This window comes from Musca autumnalis, unplaced genomic scaffold (genome assembly GCF_047663935.1).
Source record: "Musca autumnalis isolate F117 unplaced genomic scaffold, ASM4766393v1 scaffold_2, whole genome shotgun sequence".
Lineage (NCBI taxonomy): Eukaryota > Metazoa > Arthropoda > Insecta > Diptera > Muscidae > Musca > Musca autumnalis.
Genome location: NW_027411755.1, coordinates 159,795,247 through 159,818,899, shown reverse-complemented (window position 1 = coordinate 159,818,899; position 23,653 = coordinate 159,795,247). Strand labels below are relative to the sequence as shown.

Genomic DNA, 23,653 nt, shown 5'->3' with positions numbered 1-23,653 from the left:
AAGATTGAAAAATGCTTAATCAAAAAAGGATAATGCAATTGTTTGAAAAGTGACTAGAATTAAGTATCTTCTGATCAGATTTTGAACAGATAGTTGATTAAACACAGATTGTTTTGTTTGGTTTTATATAATTCTCATGTACACTTTTTATATAACATTAAGAGTATTAACAAACACAACACATGTCCAGGTTTTGCCAAGTGAATGAAGAAACAGTATACTAACCACCGTAACATAACGGGGTAATATAAAGTTATAACAAAGCAGAAAATAAAGCAAATGGAAGAGACAAAATACAAAGAAGAATAAAAAAGAAAATTCCTTTAATTTTTTTTCGTCTGATAAATAGACTCTTAAATGACTCAATAAAGACTCATAAACAATTATAAACATGACTCAAAAAAACTCGAAAAAGAGTCTCAAATTAATCAAAAATCACCAATAAACGATTAAAATACGACTCGAAAAAGACTTTATATACCATCAGAAAATGGTCGAAAATTACTCTAAACTAATACAGGAGAAGACTCATTTGTGATTTGTTTAGAAGAGCCGCCTGAGGTTAGGTTTTTCTCCCGATAAAGGACTCTTTTATGATGAGAAAATGTGCTTCTATTCCAGTTTTTTAATCGTGCAGTCGGACCGAAAAGGACTCGAATTTGATAAAAAATTTCAAAAAATGCTGACTGGGCATAGTAGACATTTTAGATTCTTGCGGGTTCATAGTGGTAATATAAACTTCAGTACCAAATTATATGGCTTTATCTTACATATTGCGAACTCTATCTTCCTGGTCAATTATGCATTGCAACCCAACTCTAATCGATACGGTCACCATTTGTAGTGGTTGGTGCGCAGAAAAACATTCGAACAGGATACTTTGTTGATCCAATTTTTGTATATCGTAATATTACTGTGAATCTTAGATGAAGTCCGAGATGGTTCTTATCGGTCCACACTTGAGTTGTGACAAAGGAACTATATGGAACTATCTAGTTCACTTCGCAGTTCACACATTTTTTCTTTGAACAAACTGCGTATACTTAATATCACACGTTACATTTCATGATGTTACTAATACGTTTTGGAACTAGCACAAGAAACTAGGAACTAGATTACCCAACTCTAGTCCACACCTTCCATTAGCTCCCCCACTATAGTTTATAAATACTCGCTAATATGCTACGCGCAATTTCTCTTCAATGGAGCAACCGATTTGGTTAATAGTTCAACATTTCTGTTTAAGTGCAGTTTAAGGATTGTTCGACGATTCTTTTGAAATTTTAACCGAATGTACTCCTTGTGGCCCTGTTTACAGCGACATTATGTTATACGTGTGCAAGTCCATGCCTCCTGTTATAATGGTCCAAAAGCTCTAAATTATACGATGACCAACTGAAATGAAAGGAAAATAAGACCCTTGCCGTTCCATTCCTTCAGGTACCTCCTCCAAAACACTATTGATCTTTAATCCAAATACATATTTTTTAGAGAAAAAGAGTTTCAATTCACACAGACTGAGGTTATATCTCTGTCGGCAGAGACGACTGATACACTTTTTTACTTGTTCTGGTGAAAATTCACAGTTCCTTATCTGAAATTCGACAAAAGTTCTACGTAATTGGTGTTTTCTAATAAAATATGTATGGAAGATGTTCCTGCTTGAATCTGGAATAATTAGGCCCACTCTTTCTGATAACTCTACTACACCTCTCATTACACTTGTTGCTCTTTTCTTCTACCATTTCTACCAATTTACATGAAAAAGTCCTTTTCGCACCTTTTATTATCGGGTATGTTCTGAGACACACTTCTCCTCTCACTTCACGCCTCAAGCATTTTTTCACTCCATTTACTCCCACATTTTGCGAATTTCTTGGGACAAGTATTTATTAGGGTATTTAAAAAGAAGAGCACCTCCTAATCCGTCCATAAAATACTCGAAAAATAAGCGTAAATGGGGTGAACAAAATGCTTGTAACGTTAAGTGGGAGATGAAGTGTCACAGAACATACCCGTATATCTTCCCTTTTCTGAATTTTCCCTTTGCCTTTTTCTCTTTAGTTGTTTTGTGTAACTCCATAGATTATCGAAGCTTATGGGTCGATTCCGTATTGCGACGCGAGTCATGTTGCGCCGTCAATCGTCTCTGCGACAAAATTTAAAAATTGTACTTCGTAAACCGATAGAAAATAATCGTCGATAACAAGTTATCGGTGATGTAGCGGAGCGTTTTTATACCCTACACTACTATGTGGGGAGGGTATTATAAGTTGGTTTTGGCCAAAAAGTTTGTAACGCATCGAAATAATGGTCGTAGACCCATACTTATATATACCAAAATGAATGTCTCGACGAGCTGAGTCGATCCGGCTATGTGTGTCCGTCCGTGCGTCTGTCCGTCTGTCCATCTAAACCTTGTAATCACGCTACAGGTCGCAATTTTGATCGGATCGTCACAAAATTTTGGGGGTTAATGGGGATCCTACAGAGAAAGAAGCCTATTGATTTTGGTGATGGTCGGATAATATTCAGGGGTCGGAATGGGAAAAAACTTATTTGGAGAAAAAGTCAACGTTTTATTTCAAAGCGAATATCTCCGCTTCAAAAAGGGGTATATCAAAAACAAAACCTGCTAATGAAAGTAGAAAATATCACCTTTGCAACGTAGGTTGTCGTAGGTGGTCAAACAACGAAGGTATCGCAATAGCCGCTAATGGAACACAACTTTTCATTTTTGCGATTTTAATAATAATGACGAATATCACAGCATTGGTTCGGGACCTTCCAAAAGCAAAGTCTGACAATGAAAGTAAAAAATCCCATCATTACAATGATGTAAAGCTGGTTGGCGTAGGTATCCAAATAACGGAGATATCGCAATAGTCGGTAATACATCCATTTTTCCACTTTTTTGGAAATCACGCTACAGGTCGCAATTTTAATTGGATCGTCACGAAATTTTGGGTTTTATTGGGGGTCCCACAGAGGAAAAAACCCTTTGATTTTTGATAATGGGCGGATATTTTTCAGGGGTCGGAATGTGAAAAAAAATATTTGGAAAAAAGACCAACGCTTTATTTCAAAGTTAATATCTCCCTTCTGTAGGAGGTATATCGAAAGCAAAACCTGGCAAGGAAAGTAGAAAATATCACCTTTACAACGATGTGAAGTAGGTTGTCATAGGTGGTCAAACAACAGAGATATCGCAATAGTCGGTAATGCATCCCTTTTTCCATTTTTGTGCAATCACACTACGAAATTTTGAACGGATCCTCAAGAAATTTTGGGGGTTGATGGGGGTCTAACAGAGAAAGAAGCCTATTGATGGTTGGCATACATACTACTTTTCCATTTTTTATTTGGGTTGTACTGTCGATGCACTTAAATGCGTTTCAAAAAAATTGACCTGTGTTAATGAAGACATTCAGAGCAAAGGCGCTAAGCTATCCCAATTTTAATATTTTGAATTTTATTAGTCAAAAGCTTATGAACGGGTGTAGTGGTGTAGGGTATTACATAGTCGGCCCCGACCCGACTATAGCCTTGGCTCACTTGTTTGCATATGGTTTTGCATATGCTAATTTTATGCAAATATGTAAAAAATGTCAAAATATGCACGATATACAAAATATGCGAACATTTCTGGGCCTAATTCGTTTTATTTTGTGATAACACGAGTTTCTGTCTAATCAGATTATCTCTACGACCATTCTAACCATATATGGATTTGAATAAGATTCCGCTGTCTAGAAATAAAAGAAATAAAAGACATTTGTTTTCTTTTTTAATACGATATAGTTTTTATTATGGTTGTTTCAACAAATTTGAACATGCAATTATGTCTTAGATTCGGGCAAGTGTCCCCTCCGCAAGCCACCATATATTTACGAGTCAATCCCACAGTAGTGGGTTCTTTGTACCGAATTGGCCCGAAACCAAAACGTTTCTGCCAGCGGTTGTCTATCCAGTGTCAAACCTTTGCTACTAGAACAAAAAACAACTTGTTTCCTCTATCCAATGTATTCAAGGTTGTTAAGCCTGAAAGTAAATAAAAACAGGGACAAGTATTAGTTCAACTGAACACGAAAAAGGTTTTTTTTATTTAACTGGGAAATTGATTTCAGAATAGAATGTCAAGTAATGGGTAATCATTGTTAAATCATAACCCAGCGCTCTAAGCAATTTCATCATTTTAAACTTATAGGTAAGTATTGAATATGAAACACATATTTACCTTTAATTGAAGAGCATGGAGCATTTGTTGAGGCTTTGTTGTTTCCATTTATTCCTTTATTCTGAAAGAAGAAAATAAAAGTACAACTTATTAGAAAATAAATTACAAAATAATTATTTAAATATATTTTCTAATCTCTTAAATATTTTTCAGTAATAAATGTCAAAGAAAATGGTAATCATGAATTTATCATAACCCAGCGCTCTAGGCAATATCATCATTTTGAAGGAAGAACACAAACTCTAACTATCCGCTGGATTCTTCCGATAATAAAAAGGGGCACTTCATAAATTAATTTTACATACATACATATATAAATTGAAATACCCATAAAACCAATATTTAAAATTATGTTCTTACCTTAACTCCATGTTAAGATACATTTTTGCCATGATCAGACTGATCATACATGACTCAAATTTTATAAGTCTTCTGTACAACATTCCTGAAAGTAAAAGAACAAATTGTTTCATTTAGTATCAACACTTAATTGGGATAGGTATATATTAAGCAACATATTTTACGGGAACATCAGTTATAAATGTCAAAGAAAACTGGTAATCATGTAATATCATAACCCAGCGCTCTAAGCAATTTCATCATTCTACACAGTTTGTTCATATAGCATCAGTTTTGTATTATTTGTTTATATATTTTTTGGTTACATATGATCATTATGGTTCTGTACAGGCACTCCTCACTTGAATCGTGAAAATGACATACTGATATACCGATATTCCGGTTAAGAAATAATTGTCGAATATTTATGATTCATAACATTTCAATTGTCATCATCCCTTCATCATTGTCATCAGCACACAAAGGTCTAACTTTGTACATTTTTCAAATACAAGCCAATCGAAGGCCCCAAACGGAGTATGAACTATCCGTCCGTCCACTATTCATGTGGCCTCTTAAATCTCTAATAAAAGATGCGCGTGACGTATTTTATACTCATATAGCGATATGTAGAAATGTGTATGTACTTACCAATGCATTAGATCAAGCTGTCATGTTTCTCCAAGGATTGTCCACAACAAAAAAACTTCCTGCAAAGTAAAAAAGTAGATTTAAGTCAAATTTCGAATATCGATACATTTCTGTTTAAAAGCTTTTTAAAATTCAGTAATAAATGTCAAGTGTAATAATAAGTAATCATGTAGATATCATAACCCAGCGCTCTAAGCAATATCATCATTTATTAGAACAATCCCAGATATTCCAGTTATTTTTAGCTGCAAGTCAATGAGCACAACAAACAACAAAAGCATGCATTTTCATTTCATAGCATTGTTTGTTTAAAAATACGGCAATTACGGATATTATTAATACATTAATATGGGATGACCTTTCTTTAGGGGGTCAATAACTGAAATATCTGAATTGAGACAATTTTTACTTTTCATTTTAATACTTACATTTCCTCCAATGATTCATTCCAGAATTGTATTAACAATAACTCCAAAATATTTCTTTACATCTTATCATTTAATCATATTTTCTTAAATATTAAAAAACTGACGAGATTAGCATTAGTGCCATTGGAATATATGTTTGTGTGTTGCACATGTGACGTGTAACCAAATCGAGAACCAAATGAAAGAAAGGGTTTGAAAACTGATTTAAGTGGAAGTTACTGAACACAGCCAATTAGGAAGTGTTCAGAATTGACAACATTCAAGGTGGCAACGCTGCTGCAACATACATTAGAAGTGGTTGGCGACGTTCGAAAAATTACACTGCGTTACAAAAGTGGACAAAAATTTTTTGCAGGGGTTCTGATGCATAAATTCGGTATTGTGGGGGTTTCTTTGGGTCACTTCGTTTGTTGATTTTATAACGGAAAATGTAGTGAAAAACGGGGTTTCTTGGATTTTAAACTTAAAACGGACATAACTTCTTTTTTTAACAACGAACATTAACAGCATATATCTTATTTAAAAGGTGAGAATCATGTCTTTCGAGCAATCCATAATTTTTAAAAATCGGGTAACAAATGGTTAGGTTATAGTGATTTGAGTGTGACAAACACGCATTAAAAAACAGGAAAATGCTTTTCCTGGTGCTCTAGGCTGCGTAGAAGACACCAAGCTGCCTAATTGTTTAGTTTCATCAAGAAGGAAATTTAGATAGCTTTACAAAATAGGGAAAACCAATAAAATCGGTTGAAAAATCCGAGAGTTATGACATTTTTTGTGTTTTAACTTTCTGGGTTTTCCTTTATAAAAGTTGGTACCTTGGTGCGTATGATTGTGGTTTGAATTTGTCTAGTTAACAATTAAGCACAAGGTACCAATCTTTTATAAAGCAAAAACCAAAAAGTTAAAACACTAAAGATGGCATAACTCACGCATTTTTCAACCGATTTTTTTGGTTTGAACAAAATTGCAAAAATTTTACGTCCAAATCGGCTCATCCGTTTGAGAGTTATCGTGCGCACCAGCCAGACAGACAGACGGACGGACATTGCTAAATCGACTCCAAATTGTCTGAAACACATTTCGTCCAAACATACTTGGGATCTAAAACCATTATTTCGATGAGTCACATTTTGCCCGTATGAAAGTGTATATACCCATTGCTCTGTTCCAGAACCTGCGAGAAGCTACTATTTTTTACTACGATAACAATTTTTCCTTTATGTTATCGAACAAAATAGTAAAAGTTAGTAGATTCTTGCAGTTCTGGAACAGACCACTTTCTAGCCTAAAGGCTGAGGGTATAAAAAGCAGAAATGCCGATATTGTGATTGGTAGCACTGATCTCTGAAAGACAACTATATATAAATCTATAAATCAATTGCGTATATGTCAAATCAATCCTCATAAAGACTATTTCCCTGTTCCAGAACCCGCAAAAAGCTACAGTTTGTACTACGATAAAATTGTTTCCTATAATAATAATTGTTCCACAAACATCCCATAAGGGATAAGGGAGATTTCTGTCATATCAATGAGTACACCCCGATTCATATTAGCTCAATGATATGGGACCTACAGTGTATCGCCACTTTTGTAGAGAAGTTTTACATGGCTGAAATACTCAGGAAATGTCGCCAACATTGCTGATGGGTATTTTGCCACCGTTGAAAAGTGTTTTGATGTTGTCTGGCCGGGGATTCGAACCCACGACCTTATTGGTCTGTTCCAGTACTGCAAGAATCTACTAATTTTTACTAGTTTTTTCGATAACATAAAGGAAAAATTGTTATCGTAGTAAAAAGTAGTAGCTTTTTGCATGTTCTGGAACAGACCATATGTGTGCAAGGCGGGTGTACATACCATTGCACCACGGTGGTACCCATTTTTTCCTATATGTTATCGAAAAAATAGTGAAAATTAGTAGATTCTTGTAGTTCTGGAACAGACCATATATTTGTATTATGTCATGTTCACACGAGCGTTTCAATTACGTTGTTCGCCTGTTGAACGACGTACACGAATTAACCCGTTTCCACAACACCATTCGTAATTAATAGAAACATAAACAAAATTTCTTTCATTTTAATCCATAATTAATTCTTTCATTTTTGTTTCCTTGTTTTCACGAAAATTTAAATCGAAAACACATAAAATATATGTATGTACATTAAATGAATAGGAAAACCAATAGACTTTGCTTCAAATGTATCTTCTATATTTAACTACACACATTTAATTCATTTTTTCCATAAATTCTGAATAATTTTTGGTCTGTTCCAGAACTGCAAGAATCTACTAATTTTTACTATTTTTTCCGATAACATAAAGGAAAAAAAGTTATCGTAGTAAAAAATAGTAGATTCTTGCAGGTTCTGGAACAGAGCATTTGTATTTTCAATATATGTTTCTATTTTCAAAATTAAAGAGAGAGAGAGAGAGAGAGACATGTCAAAACAATGTTTGTGTATACAGACTTTTAGACCCAGCAAAATGTTTGTAGCTAAAGAAGTAGTTAAATCATGAGTGCAAGTGATTTCGGACTACATCTTTTTACGTGAAAGAAGTCATAATTTTTACAAGGGCATGGTGCAGTGAGGATACTGTCTAATTTACTTCTTAAGCACACATTTTGCATTAGTTCTTTGTAGTGAATAAATCACAACAACATATGATTCAACTACTTCTTTGGCTACAAACAAAGATGTAGTTCGAAATCACTTTTATTATTTTTTGTATACAAATTACTTTTTATGGATGCAAACATATTGCTGTTATTATAATTAACAAGAAACAAATTATGTTCTTTGTCTTTTTAAGTTTTTTTGCAAAATTTTGAAATTTCTAAAATGTGAAAAATTTATGAAATGGATTCAAATCGGACATTGTCAAAATGTGAAGAACGGACTGCATTTTTCATGACTCTTCGTGGACTGCTTCAAAAAAAGCTATTCAATCACTACTTCACAAGGAACAACTTCAAATAAATTTTGCTGGGAATATTTGTTTCCTTTTTGTTTCTGATTTTTACACGATTTTGAACTAATGGGCAAGAAATGTGTGTGGAATTAAGAAGGAAACACAACCATCTTCCTTCTGCATCTGTATAAAATGTTTAGTTAATTAATTTCCATTCATATTTTTCCTTTTTTCTAAAAATTGTTGTGTTTTCAACAAATTTTTCAATTTTGAATTTAGACATGTCATAATTAATTTTTTCGATAAATTCTCTCATTTGTTAGGGATGGGACATACTTATTCGTCGTTCAGAGAGTATTTCTAATCGAACAACGTAGACAAATCGTCGTTCGTTCATAGAATTTTGTGTGGGGAAATAAGTAATTTATTCGTAGTTATGGGTCGAACAACGAATAGAGAACGAACGACGTACCGTGGAAACGGGCTATTAGATTCTCAGCAAAATTTGAAGGAAGGGGTTCCATGCGATGACGTGATTTCATGCCATCTTTTCCATTGGTTCAAACGAAGTCGTGAAATATCCGATCTTTTCATTAGCATTTTAACCAATGCAATGTAAGTCTAAAAGATCCGATCTTTACATCAGCATTTTAACCCATGCAAAGGATGTCGTGAAAGATCCGATCTTTTCATCAGCATTCGAATCCAATGCTAAGTTTACATTTACGAAATCCACTCGATTTTAACCCCCAGTTTTTGTAACTATTTTTTGTTCGTTCGTCTATATTCGTAATAATTTGAGCATCCATAGCTCAGCCCCTAGACGATATACAGACCTAATTCTTCGTAGGCATGTTCTATATATAGTATAGAATTCCTCATTAAAAAATCGGCGTTCTACATTTGCCCTAAGGCGAGTAAATCGATTTACAAAATTTGACAATTCGTGTGAGAACAATAAATATTTTTACAAAAACTGGGGGTAACTGTCAATTCCATAGCTCAAACGTCAAATGAAATCTCATCTGGATTTCATTTGACGTTTGAGCTATGGAATTGACAGTTGAAATCGAGTGGATTTCGTAAATGTAAACTTAGCACAATAAAGGTTACTGTTGGAGTGTAGGATTGAGGAAGTTTTGGAAATTCGTACTTATGGGTACGATAAGTACTAAATTTAGTACAATTTGGATTTTGGGGAACGAATAGAGTTGGGATCCTGAAATTTGGAATTAAGATTACTGTTGGACTGTAGTGTTTAGTTTACATTCGGCGTCGTTTCGTGATTTCGAAGGCGTTTCGTGATTTCGCACGGAACCAAGCTAAATTTATCATGATTTCGCATACAAAAATGAAATCATCTCATTTCGTGATTTCAGCGAAATCAACATCAAAATCACAGTACACATGATATACAACCCTGTTTTTGCCTAAAAAAGTACCAAAAGTTGCAACACTTTTCACGTATCACAATAAACAAGGTAGATGGTCAATTGCTGCAACAAAAAATTTTAGTACCAAAATTTGTGAACAATGCTATTTTTCATTGTGTTTCCGTACTTTTTTAATGGTAATGTTAGAAAAAAGAACGAATTGTCAAAAATTGCTTCCCCATACAAATTTCTTAAAAAATTCGGGAACGGAAAAATGACGGAAATTGCATAAATGTCAAAATCAACGTATCAGCTATCATATAAGATGCCAATGAAAATACTTGCTGCTAGTTTCTACTAGGCCAAAATTGTATAGCAGAAAACAGGAGAGGAGGGTGTTTATTATTCAGCGCTATTTTTGTTTAAAGAGAAGTGCAAGTCTTGTTAGATTTCGGAGTACAGGATTTGTAGCACTAAGCGGGAAAATTACTGCAAGTAGTAATATTTTGCAGGTTCTTAACACAACTTTTATCTATCAATTTTTTTTTTTATTTTTTCATTTGTTAGTACTATACACAATTAATACAATATATAGACAATTTTACGATAATTTTCCAAAATAAAGTTGTAAAGTTCTATATTTCTATATTTTTTATGATTAATTCAATTTACAACAACTTGTGAAAATTCATGTTCGATTAGCTGCGCATATGCATCTACCTTGATCATTGTGATATATTTGAAATCAACAAAAAATAAGTGTAAACACCGGGTTGTATTTCAGGATTTCGTGAAATCCAGTGGATTTTGGAGCGCTAGTGTAAACTTGGCATAGGATTGACTTAGTCTTGGAAATTCGTACCTATGGGTACGGAAAGTACTAAATTTGGTACAATTTAAATTTAGGTGGACAGATAGAGCTGGAATCCTGAAATTTGGAATTAATATTACTTATGGAGTGGTACTAAGATTGGTACATTTTGAATTTGGGTGAACAGATAGAGCTGGAATCCTGAAATTTATAATTAAGATTACTTATGGAGTGTATGATTTAGGTAGTTTTGGGAATTCGTACTTATGGGTACGGAAAATACTAAATGGTACTAAATTTGGTACAATTTATATTTGGGTGAACGGATGAGGAAGTTTTGAAAATTCGTACTTATGGGTACGATAAGTACTAAATTTGGTACAATTTGGATTTTGGGGAACGAATAGAGCTGAAATCCTGAAATTTGAAAATGGTACTAAGTTTGGTACATTTTATATTTGGGTGAACGAATAGAGCTGGAATCCTGAAATTTCGAGTTAAGGTTACTGTTGGGGTGTGGGATTGAGGAAGTTTTGGAAATTCGTACTTATAGGTACGAAAAGTAATAAATGGTACTAAATTTAGTACAATTTAGATTCGTACTTTCATACGAAAAGGAATTTGGTATTATAGCCGCTGTTGGTGTGTAGGGTTGAGATATGGATTTGGTTGTGGATATACTAAATGGCACAGAATTTGGTCCAAGTTATTATTGTGTAAAGGGGTAAAGTCGAAATTGTGAAATTTGGTATTAGTATAGCAGTTGACGTTTAGAGTGGAGATAAAGAGGAAGTTTTGGAAATTCGTACTAATGTATACGAAAAATACTAAATCCCGGTTGGGATATAGTTTTGGATAAAGGGAAGTAATTTTTGAAACTTATACATACTATTAGTACTAAATTTGGTACCAGTTTGGTGTTGCATGATGGGATATAGGTGGAATTTCGAATTGTTGTATGAGGGATTGTGTTGGTGTTTAGATACGGATTTTTTGAAATGCATACAAATTGTAAAATTAGGCTGAGTGCTGGATGATTTATTGAGAAATACTAAGTCCCGAGACACATTACAGTAATTTCACTGAAATTTTGATAAGAAATTATGCGTCTCTAGATCGACGTCCATAGTAGAGTAAAATCATAAAATTGCTGTAGTGGGGAATTCGATTTAAGAACGCCTAATTTCATGAAATTTTTTAACGAAATTCATACCAGTGTGGACAGGGACTAAATGTACTAAATGATATTAAATTTGACGTTGGATGTAGCAATGAAGATGGAATTATGTATATCATTAGTGCGTGAAAAGTAAAAAATTGCAATAAATTTGGTATTGGGCTAAGGAATAGAAGTGAAATCCTGATATATTATTGATTTGTCAGGTTCATTGTTAGAGTTGATCGTACAATAAGTGTACTAGAAGTATTATATAATACTAAATATTGAAGCACTGGTATTGGGTGAATCGATAAATGAAATTTGTTATGAGGATTACTGTTGAGATTTTATCAAAATGTTTATTTAAATCCGCCTTTAAATGTTTCTACATGTAATGCCATTGACATTGGGTGAACAAGTAGAGCTAAAACTGTAACATTTGAGCTAAGGTCCTGTATTTTAAAAATTGTACTGAATAATGTACTATTGTTTCTAGGTTAACACGAATTCAGTTTCTTAATAACACTGTGAACCGAAATTTTGGGGGGTGGAAAATTCCTATTGGAGATGAAAGCCCTTGGTGAGTATATACAGAACCCCGAAGGACAGATTCGCCGTGAGTCGAACTTTCGCGATATGGCGTGATGAAGTTTTTGCTAGAGACCCTGTAAGCCATCAGGAATTAGCGTTATATCTTTGTTCACTGTTGCTTTAGCTTATATTTAAGATGACATGTCTTCAGTCAAATCGAATGAGGATTATTTTCGTAGAGCACTTCGAACTTCTAACTCGCTTCCTTCAATGTCCTTTTCGTCCTTTATTTTAAGAGCCGCTATAGAAGTACCACAAGATGACGTTTTTCAGCTTCGAAATGTTCTGCACAAATGTCGGCCAGAAAATTTTAGGTACAGCTCTCATTGACAACAAATCGATTTTGTAGCGTTTTCGTGGCCGTTTGGCAAATTTACCCTGTTTTTGTTCAGAAAAAGACTATATTTTGTTTTTTGTAAACAAAACATACAAAAACACAAAACACAGTTTTTTTCTGAGCAAACAGGGGTAAATGCACAAAACGACCACGAAAACGCGACAAAATCGATTTGTTGTCAATGAGGGCCGTAAATAAAATTTTCTGGCCGACATTTTTGCAGAACATTTCGAAGCTGAAAAACGTCATCTCGTGGTACTTTTATAGCGGCTCTTAAAATAAAGGACGAAAAGGACATTGAAGGAAGCGAGTTAGAAGGTCGAAGTGCTCTACGAAAATAATCCTCATTCGATTTGACTGAAGACATGTCATCTTAAATATAAGCTAAAGCAACAGTGAACAAAGATATAACGCTAATTCCTGATGGCTTACAGGGTCTCTAGCAAAAACTTCATCACGCCATATCGCGAAAGTTCGACTCACGGCGAATCTGTCCTTCGGGTTTCTGTATATACTCACCAAGGGCTTTCATCTCCAATAGGAATTTTTCACCCCCCAGACTTTGAGCTCCATTTTGTTGCACAGTGTAATGTACTGAAATCAAAAAGTCAAACGTACCTTTTCAACAAAATTGTTTTTATCTTTGTTGTCTATTCTAAACGTTATAGTAAGTTAATTTGAAAAGGTAGATCTATGCGGCTAATGTTTTACAAGAAGGTTTTAACATCCTGAGAAAAAAAAGGCCTGAATATATAGGGTAACATCTTCTGAATAAAGGCCTGCGTACATAAGCTGCTCTGCCTGATTGCCTTGCTTACCTGCTTCATTTCTGACGTAATAAAAATAATAGAATAAAGACGAAATTTCGAACTGGGTTGCCATCAGTTGGAAATTGGGTCGGCCTTCTTTGTTCTTTTATTTTTTATTGAAGCAACAAAGCAAGGCAATCAGGCAGAGCAGCTTATGTACGCAGGCCTTTATTCAGAAGATGTTACGTCAGAAATGAAGCAGGTAAGCAAGGCAATCAGGCAAAGCAGCTTATGTACGCAGGCCTTTAATGGTTTTCTACATTTTGATAGCACAAATTCCAAAATACGGTTGGAAAATGTGGATGCATTTTCAAAATAAAACATGGACTGGAATTTAAAAGGTAGGCCGCTGTTGAAGTGCAGAGGTACTTTTTCAAGTTCGAACAAAACGTATACGAGCAGTACTTGTAAGAAATTAAATATCAATTCAAATAAGTATTAGTACATCAAAATTTCCAGTGTTCTCCATATTAAATATTGTTTATTTGTATATTATTCATTTTCCGCTTACGAAGTAGCGGGCATTTTGCTAGTATAGTATAATTGTTCCACAACCATCCCAGAAGCGACAAGAGAGGGTTGAGATGGCGTAGTACTCAATAAGCCCACAAAAATATATGATCGGTACAGTCCTTCTCAACCTATAGTGGTTCGTAAAAAGTGCATGAAACAATTGACGAAATTTCTTCTAGAGCAATGAAATGTTAATAAAATAATGGGTATATTGCGTATTGCGACCAGAGGAAGCCCACCCAAACGTAGCTTGTGGAGTCAGACTTTTTGGCTAAACTAAGGCCACTTTTAAAGAGGTATGGAATGATGTTACGGAGCAATTAAATATTTGTGGTCCACCAACCCGTACACCAGATGAATGGTACAGAGTGTGGATTCATTTTAAAGCCAAACTAAAGAGAAATTTCGAAGATGAAACATATCGGTCCTCTCCTACGGGTACCTCCCCCACAAAAGTTAAAAACATTTCGCTATAATTATACACGCCATATCTGTTGAACGGAGCAACCGATTTGATCCAAGCTTTCGATCTGCTAATATTTGGTCCAAATGTAGTTTGACTCAAACAATTTTTCATATCGGTCTTCTGATTAGGGTACCTCTCCACAAAAGTTAAAAATTTTTGTAATTGCAGTTTAGAATATGTTCGAAGATCCTTTGGAATTATAAAATTTTTCCTCTATTTACTGCAACACTTCACTCAATACCACTGACAATGTGGATTGATCCACACCGAGGTTAAAGTCATAGCCCTGGGGTCATGGAAACTTCCTTCTGCAAAAAAAGACGTAAAGCAGCACACACTTTAAGGAGTGGCTGTTGACCTATGGCCTTTTTTAAAGTCATGTTTAGTTTTAGTGCCTCTACTATATAAAGAGCAACGTATTTTGGAAGCCGAAAATAGGATTAAAACCTAAAAATAAACAAATATTTTGATGAATGTTGGAAACAAAAATATCTACAAACAATACTGATGGCTATTGTAAAGGAATCGAGTAACCTCATAAATGTCTTCTTATAGATGCTACGTTAAGTATATGTCCTCTATCATTAAAAAATAGTTCCACTGGGCTTATAATTTTAGAAATGTATTCTTTTTGTTTACAAGTTTTTCTGATATTTTTGAATTAATTTAAATCAAAACAAGAAGCGGTCCGTTACATTGCCGGTTACTCATTAGGTGTGTACGATAACTTTCCCAGCAATAATTACTCAGTCAGTTCCAGCAACCTCTCTCAGTGAATTAAATGCTATGTTCCAGAACCTGCAAGAAGCTACCATTTTTACTACGATAACAGTTTTTCCTTTATGTTATTGGAAAAAATAGTAAAAATTAGTAGATTCTTGCAGTACTGGAACAGACCATTACTCTCTCAAGCAAGAAAAATTGCAGAAAGTTATCAAACAGCATTTTGCAAAAACTTGCAGAAAAGTTAGCTGTTTCCGAAAATGTATGAAATTTGTTTTTGTTTCTTTTGATATTTTAAACCAAACGGAACAAAAACATAAATTTTGAAGTTGCACTTTACTTATTTAATGCTTTAATACTATCGACAACGATTTGGAATCTAAAAACAATTTTAATTGTGAAATTTTCTTGGTCAAAAATAGGTGTGTACGATAACCCAATAATTTGTACAAATTCGTACAAATTTTTACTGAATGCTGTTCGATAACAAAATTATCCAGCAAAAGAGAGCGAGTTTGGAGAGACTTTTGGAGAGTTTTGTGACTGAGAACTTGCAAATTTTTGCTGGGAAAATTTGTCCCGCAAAAACTTGCAAGTCTGATCAGTTGACTTTTAGTCACCTGTTCAATGTAAACAACTCGAAATGTTAACATTTTTGACCAAGAAAATTTCACAATTGCACATTTTTTAGATTGTGGATAGGATTAAAGCATTAAATAAAAGTAAAAAAGTAAAGTAAAATGCAATTTTAAAATGTATGTTTTTGTTCCGTTTGGTTTAAAATATCAAAAGAAACAAAATCAAATTTCATACATTTTCGGAAACAGCTGACTTAAGTACAGTACACACTATCATTCAAAACTGACAGTCAACGTACTTTTAGGACAATTTTCCGGCAAATAAGAAATTTTATTTAGCTAAAAATTTTTGAAATACATTATATATGGCATTATTTAGAGATTACAAAAGAAAAATTTCAGTTAGGCTTTGATATTCACGAAATAGACCTCGATGACTGTCAGTTTTGCTTGTCAATGTGTACTATACTTTTCTTGCGAGTTTTTGCAAAATGCTGTTCGATAACTTTCTGCAATTTTTCTTGCTTGAGACTTTCTTGCAAGTTTTTGCAAAATGCTGTTCGATAACTTTCTGCAATTTTTCTTGCTGGTGTGTACGATAACTTTCCCAGCAAGAATTACTCAGTCAGTTCCAGCAACCTCTCTCAGTGAATTTTACTCTCTCAAGCAAGAAAAATTGCAGAAAGTTATCGAACAGCATTTTGCAAAAACTTGCAAGAAAGTCAGCTGTTTCCGAAAATGTATGAAATTTGTTTTTGTTTCTTTTGATATTTTAAACCAAACGGAACAAAAACATAAATTTTAAAATTGCAGTTGACTTATTTAATGCTATAATCCTATCCAGAACGCTTTAGAATCTAAAAAAATGTGAAATTGTGAAATTTTCTTGGTCAAAAATGTTAACATTCGATTTGTTTACATTGAACAGGTGATTAAAAGTCAGCTGATCAGACTTGCAAATTTTTGCGGGAAAAATTTTCCCAGCAAAAATTTGCAAGTTCTCAGTCACAAAACTCTCCAAAAATCTCTCCAAACTCGCTCTCTTTTGCTGGATAATTTTGTTATCGAACAGCATACAGCAAAAATTTGTACGAATTTGTACAAATTATTGGGTTATCGTACACACCTACCTATTGTCAACATTTCGATTGTTTACATTGAACAGGTGATTAAAAGTCAGCTGATCAGACTTGCAAATTTTTGCGGGACAAATTTTCCCAGCAAAAATTTGCAAGTTCTCAGTCACAAAACTCTCCAAACTCGCTCTCTTTTGCTGGATAATTTTGTTATCGAACACCATTCAGTAAAAAATTGTACGAATTTGTACAAATTATTGGGTTATCGTCAGAGTACGTAAAAATACTTTAAATAAAATTTCCAATCGTTTCGTATTTTCCATAGGAACAATACAAAACGAAACATAACCCTCGTTGGCAGCGAAAAGTACTCAACTCCACAACAACAGATAGAAAACTAAATAGTACTTAACACATGTGAATAAATCAAAAACGTTTGGTGGTTGATAAAATTCACTGTGGTATGCTGATGCTAACTAATAGGGTTGTTAAGCAGTCACATGTGTGTGTGTGTCTGAGTGTGTCATTGACCATAACGCACGGCAAACGTTTCCCAAAAATACTTGTCGTTTCGGTGGTGAACATGGTAGAATGATAAAAGGTAATATCATGCTAACAGCTGATTAAAATTTTTTTCATATTTTGAATTTGAAGTACATTCATTGCCAAACAGATTCTGACAAATATTTGTTGTACATACATACACACATATATAGAAATGTAAATACGTCAGTAATCTTTTAAATCGAATTGAAAATTTGAAATCAAAGTCAAAAGAAAATAAGACCTTAGCAATATCTTAAACGTTGTTCTGCATTTTGGATTACACTAATATGAAGAACAATCGGGGACGATTCGCGCTTTGTGTCCAAAGAAGGTGCTCAACATTTGCAGGATATGGAATTGGGTTTAAAAATTCATGTTAAGAATAGCTGTTACTGCCCATCATCAATTCGCTATCCGGGAGGAATAGGAAACACGCAACTTCAAGTAAATCGTGGCGCGACTTTAAGCTAATTGTGGACGTTGAATACTTGCTAATTGTTTTAAGGCATCTTGGAACTTAAAACACCAAAATGTGTATTCTATTCACTAAAATCTCACATTTTTCAACATTATATGTAGATTCTGCACATATAAACAGCTCGAGCTTTTTTATTAAGATGTATATTATTATAAATTAAACTTTATTTTGTTTGAATAAAATATTGTTGGAAAAGTCGTTGATTTAGATTTTGCTTTTAATCTAGTAAGGTCTATTTAACCCCCCGTTTACACATGCAAGTGACAGTTCGAAAAACACCAATACACTCACACATTCACTGCCACACCAACTAACAACCTCACTGCCGACAAAATTTCCTTGTCAGTAATCAATGTAAGTACTTTGAAAGTAACATCAAATTTTTTTCCGAACGTTTACACATGCAAGTCTCAGTTCGAAAAAATTGAAGTTTCGACTATAATATAGCTCTGTTCCAGAACTAAAAAGTTTTTACAATTTTTACCACTTTTATACATTTTGCGTTCCCGTACACAAAATTTATATGAAAATCGTTTACGACTTTTACAACTTTTACGACTTTTACCACTTTATAAAGTACGGGAACAGGCCATATGTATACACAACTGTCTGTAAGTTACTTGCATGTGTAATCATTGGGTAAATGTCATATATTTTTTGTTTGTTTTGTATTTGACACGGTAACGTACAGGTGTACAGAGTTGCATTTACATACATTTTTGAGTTGATACCTACTACCTTTTATCATTTTACCATGGGTGGTGAATGAAACTTGGCAAAGCATAGCCGAAGTTACATTTCACCAATCGTACGGTTTCCATCTTTTTACGTTGAAAAATTTGTGTTTTTGTTTTGGTTGTGAGAATGAAACGATTCAGAGAAGCTGAAAAGTTTGTGGCGTTGTGTGATTGGTACGGGAATCGTTTTGTTTCTTTCCGTTCATTGGTTATCGTACACACCTATTATCGGCGATTTTTATCGATCACTTTACGTAATACAAATTTTAAATTTGGTCGCAGAGACAACGCTACTCGACGCTGGTCGCAACACGTAATAGACCCATAATAAATTTATTCGTTAACAATTACTGCAAGAAGAATTTTAATCTTCTTCTTTATTTGCTTATTCGATTTTCGAATATTAGCGATCATACAATTACATAGTTTCTATTTTCATTAAATGTTATTTATGATTTGACTAAAGAGTTCTCTATTTCGTGATGTGTTGATAAGGTGGTCTGCGTTATGATATCCGGTCCATTGCTGTATGTTCTTGAGCCAGGTTGTTTCTTTTCTACCTCTGGAATTTCTACCTTCTATATTTGCTAGGAGAATTAATTGGAGTTGTTTATATTTGGGATTCCTCATAATGTGTCCTAGATATGCACTCTTTTGCTTTTTAATATGCGTTGTAAGTTCTCGGTTGCGGTTCATTCTTCTGAGAACCTCTTCGTTCGATATGTGAGCTGTCCAGGGTATTTTTAGTATTCTTCTGTAAACCCATATCTCAAATGCCTCGAGTCTTTTAATGTCTACAGCTTTAATGGTCCAAATTTCAACTGCATATAGCAATATGTACTGACCAAATATAATTTTTAACGAATCTTGTCTTCGTTTCAATGTTTATGTTATGGCTTGTTAACACTTTTTTATATTTGGAAAACGCGTCATTTGCCATCTCTATTCTGCATTTAATTTCTTTGATGTTGTCCCATTCCTCATTAATTAGAACGCCTAAGTATTTAAAACATTTTACTCTTTCAATAGTAGAGTTACAGTTAGGCAAGAAATGTATTGCAAAAACCAAAATTGTAGAAAATTTCATATTAATTGTTCGTTTATGGCAACAAATTATGTAAAAACTATACGGTTTTTTGTGCAAATCTCTTGCTATAGGCCCTTACAACAATATTCCGTCAAAATATGCAAAGGTTATTTGCGATTTACATATAACAAATACGGTCAAAAATAAGAATTAACTACTACTTATGGGTGACAATAAAAGTATTGCAACGGGAAAATCAGTACTATAAAACTAGAAAAATTTTGCAAATTTTTGCGGTCATTATGGATTTTTATGACTTGCGGCTAATAATAGACTAACAGTATTGAATGTAATAAAGTTCAGTGATAAAAAATGCGGTCATGGAGGGTCTTCAGACAGGTAAAAAACGCATGGGACCATATTAACAATAAACAATGATGAATCGGCCACAGGCAAGTATGCCAAGAATGAATATTTGACTCAATATGTATTGTAGGATAATGGAACAATGCAAAACAGTCCGATTTTGGCTTTGAGAACATCGAAATACCTCTGGAAATTATATGGAAAAAATTGACACCAGTGTAGTATTTTGAAACGACCTAAGACAGAGCACTATTTCGCCTCTCAATGGTATTGATACGATTTAATTTTTACTAAGTGGATAGATATTGTCCTTTGCTATCATAATAAATCCAAAAAATTGCGCCAAATCCAATAAAACCCATCAAATATGGAAATTAAACCGCTACTGGAGAAGCTGGAATACCGAATATTTTGGTACTATATTCTTTACCATGGAAAATAGTATGCGAAATTGGGTTCACGGATTTAATAATGATTGGGAAGACATCCCCACTGACATCATTAAGAAATATTTAATAGTCAATAGTCTGAAAGTCAGAAAAAATCGACCCCGAAAGCTCAAACAAAGTCAACTACCACCATTCCAAAGGCCAGGTAATGTTACGGTAATCTTATTTGTGTAAATTGCCGATGTAATATAATAACACAAAACTCTTAAATACATCGGGCCAACATCCTGATACCAACCCTCATAAAATGTTTGGGTCCAATTTAACAAAAAACTCCAAAAACATCCTCCAACGAAGGATCAAGATGTACAAAAAATTGGGGAACCTGTATCCTTAGAGTGGAATATACCGAGCCTTAATTTTTGGTTTAACTAAGCTCATTAATGCTCCAATGAATGTGCAAAGTGGATAGACAATTCATTAAGGAACACACCTTTGGTAATTCTCGAAGAAACCATCGATTTGGTAATTTTTGCCATACTTTTATTGTCACCCCCAAATAGTAGTTAATTCTTATTTTTGACCGTATTTGTTATAAATCGCAAACAACCTTTGCATATTTTGACGGAATATTGTTGTAAGGACCTATAGCAAGATATTTGCACAAAAACCGTATAGTTTTTACATAATTTGTTGCCATAAACAAACAATTAATATGCAATTTTCTACAATTTTGGTTTTTGCAATACATTTCTTGCCTAAGTCCCAATTTACATTGGGCGAGTTTACTTGCGGCAATTGTCATTTTGTAGGAGAGAGAGGTGAGGCATATGGTAACCCTTTGCCTCTCAGCACCCTCTCTCACCTACAAACTGACAATTGCCGCAAGTAAACTCGCCTAATGTAAATTGGGACTAACTGTATGTATTTTTAATGATGTGTCCGTGTGCGAATTCTTTCTACTAATCACCATGAACTTAGTCTTTTGGATATTAATTTTTAGACCATATTTTTCGCTATATTCAGTGAGTCTGTTCATAAGACTTTGTAGTCCCGACATAGTATCAGCCAGAATAGTGGTGTCGTCGGCGTATCGGATGTTGTTCATATATTTATTTCTAATTTTTATACCTTCTTGAATATTTAAAAATGCTTCTTGAAATATTTTTTCAGAGTATATATTGAATAGTAGTGGAGATAAGACACATCCTTGTCGAACTCCTTTGGATATCATTATTTCTTCTGTTGTATCTCCGTTGACATTAATTTGGGCAGTTTGATGCCAGTATAAACTTTTTATGCATATTATTTCTTTGTCTTCTATTCCAATAGACTTGATTATTTCGATCAGCTTATCGTGTTGTACCGTGTCAAAGGCTTTTTCGTAGTCGATGAAGCATATAAATACGTCCTTCTGAACTTCCCGACATTTTTGTATAAGAACTTGGATACAAAACAAAGCTTCTCGTTTGCCTTTTCCTTCCTTAAATCCGAATTGTGTATCTCCCATTGATTTCTCGCATTTTTCATATATCCTATTATGAATTATTTTAAGGAATATCTTTAATGTATGACTCATAAGGCTTATGAGTCTATAGTCACTGCATCGTTTGGCATGGCTCTTCTTCGGTAAGGCATTTCATATGTATAATGTTTACAAAAAGAAGAAATTATGCTTTTCAGCAGAACAACGATCCAAAACACGCATCTCCATCTGTGAAGGATTGCTTCCAGGATAATATAATGAAGTTACTTGACTCGTCTAGGCAGTAATCGGGCATGAATCCAATAGTAAACCTTTGCAGAACTTAAAACAGTGCATTGGTACACAATCGTTCCAAAATAAACATCAAAGTTGGAATTTTATACATAAAATGTGGTATTAAAGAACTTTTGAAAATTACAGCAATCTTCTAAGAAATATGACAAAAAGAATATAAAATAAAGGTGGAAGCACCATATATATTAATAATATAAAAATAATGTATTAAAAGGAGAGCGTGGTCATCAGTATTCAAGATATAACATGGCGTGGTCCGATATTTTGGCTCCAAATATGTATGTACCTAGGGTCGGAGACACTACCCCATTCTCTCCCAAAATTAATGCTGAAACCGATATAATCATAAGTTTGGCATATACATATAGCGTTTAAAAGAGGGGTCGTGGAGATGCTACAACCTTGGTACATTTGTAACAGTAAGAAAACTAATTAAAGCTTGTAAAGTATTCTCTGCTTGGGCTTATAACTTGGACAGAATAGAAAAGATTATACGTAAAATAATAAGATATGACGTTCCATTGGTGAGATCATCAATCTATGAACACTCATTTCGCTTTCTTGAACTGTCGTTTCTGGTAAAAAAATAAAGAACGGCCGAGATAGATTTGACTCATTGGTGTGAAAGAAGATTCCCTTGACCTTTCCAGGATTTTTTACATATATAAATTTCCCAGTTAAATCGGATATTACTTCTTTATGAGATAGCAACAAATATCCGGGTCAAATCATGAACTCACACACAGCAGGCTTTTCCAAACAAAAATTGAGGTGCGCCTCAAGATATCAAGCTTTTCCTATACCGTCATAAGACCTTTCTCCTTTATAATTTAGAAACTATAACAGATAGAGCGGCTTGGGTCATAATTCTACCTAACTCTACCAAAATGAAATACAAAAGAACAAACATTTTGAATTACATTTTATTTAATTACTAAACTTTACATGCAAATTTGAATGATGGATTTGTACAAAAAAATGTGCAAAAAACAACTATTATAAAAATTAAAGTACACATTCATACATACATTTAATGACAATATTAACTGGAATACATACGCTTATGTATACACAACTTAACATAAATACATACTTATATATACAATATTATTTATCAATCTTTCTTAATTTTATAGTAAGACACGCTTTAAAATCGTTAGCAAGACATTGACGTTTAGAGCTACTGCTGCTGGTTTTATTAGATTCCTGCAATGACGCACGACGCTTACCACCAGATAACGGAGGAGCAGTCGTCGTAGTGGTGATGGTGGAATTTTCTTTTTGCTCCTGTTGCTTAGCCATCTTACTCCATTCTTTTTT

At 33.9% G+C, this 23,653-nt stretch overlaps 1 long non-coding RNA gene across 1 annotated transcript; it reads right to left on the bottom strand.

Annotated features, from left to right (window-relative positions):
* Positions 1–3,774: 3,774 nt before the first annotated feature.
* LOC141393157 (uncharacterized) lies at positions 3,775–5,819 on the bottom strand. The gene is made up of 5 exons (XR_012410012.1): positions 5,656–5,819; positions 5,228–5,286; positions 4,598–4,682; positions 4,238–4,298; positions 3,775–4,041 (listed from the first exon to the last, which is right to left on the bottom strand). It is a non-coding gene; the product is annotated as an uncharacterized lncRNA (long non-coding RNA).
* Between the last annotated feature and the right edge of the window lie 17,834 nt (positions 5,820–23,653).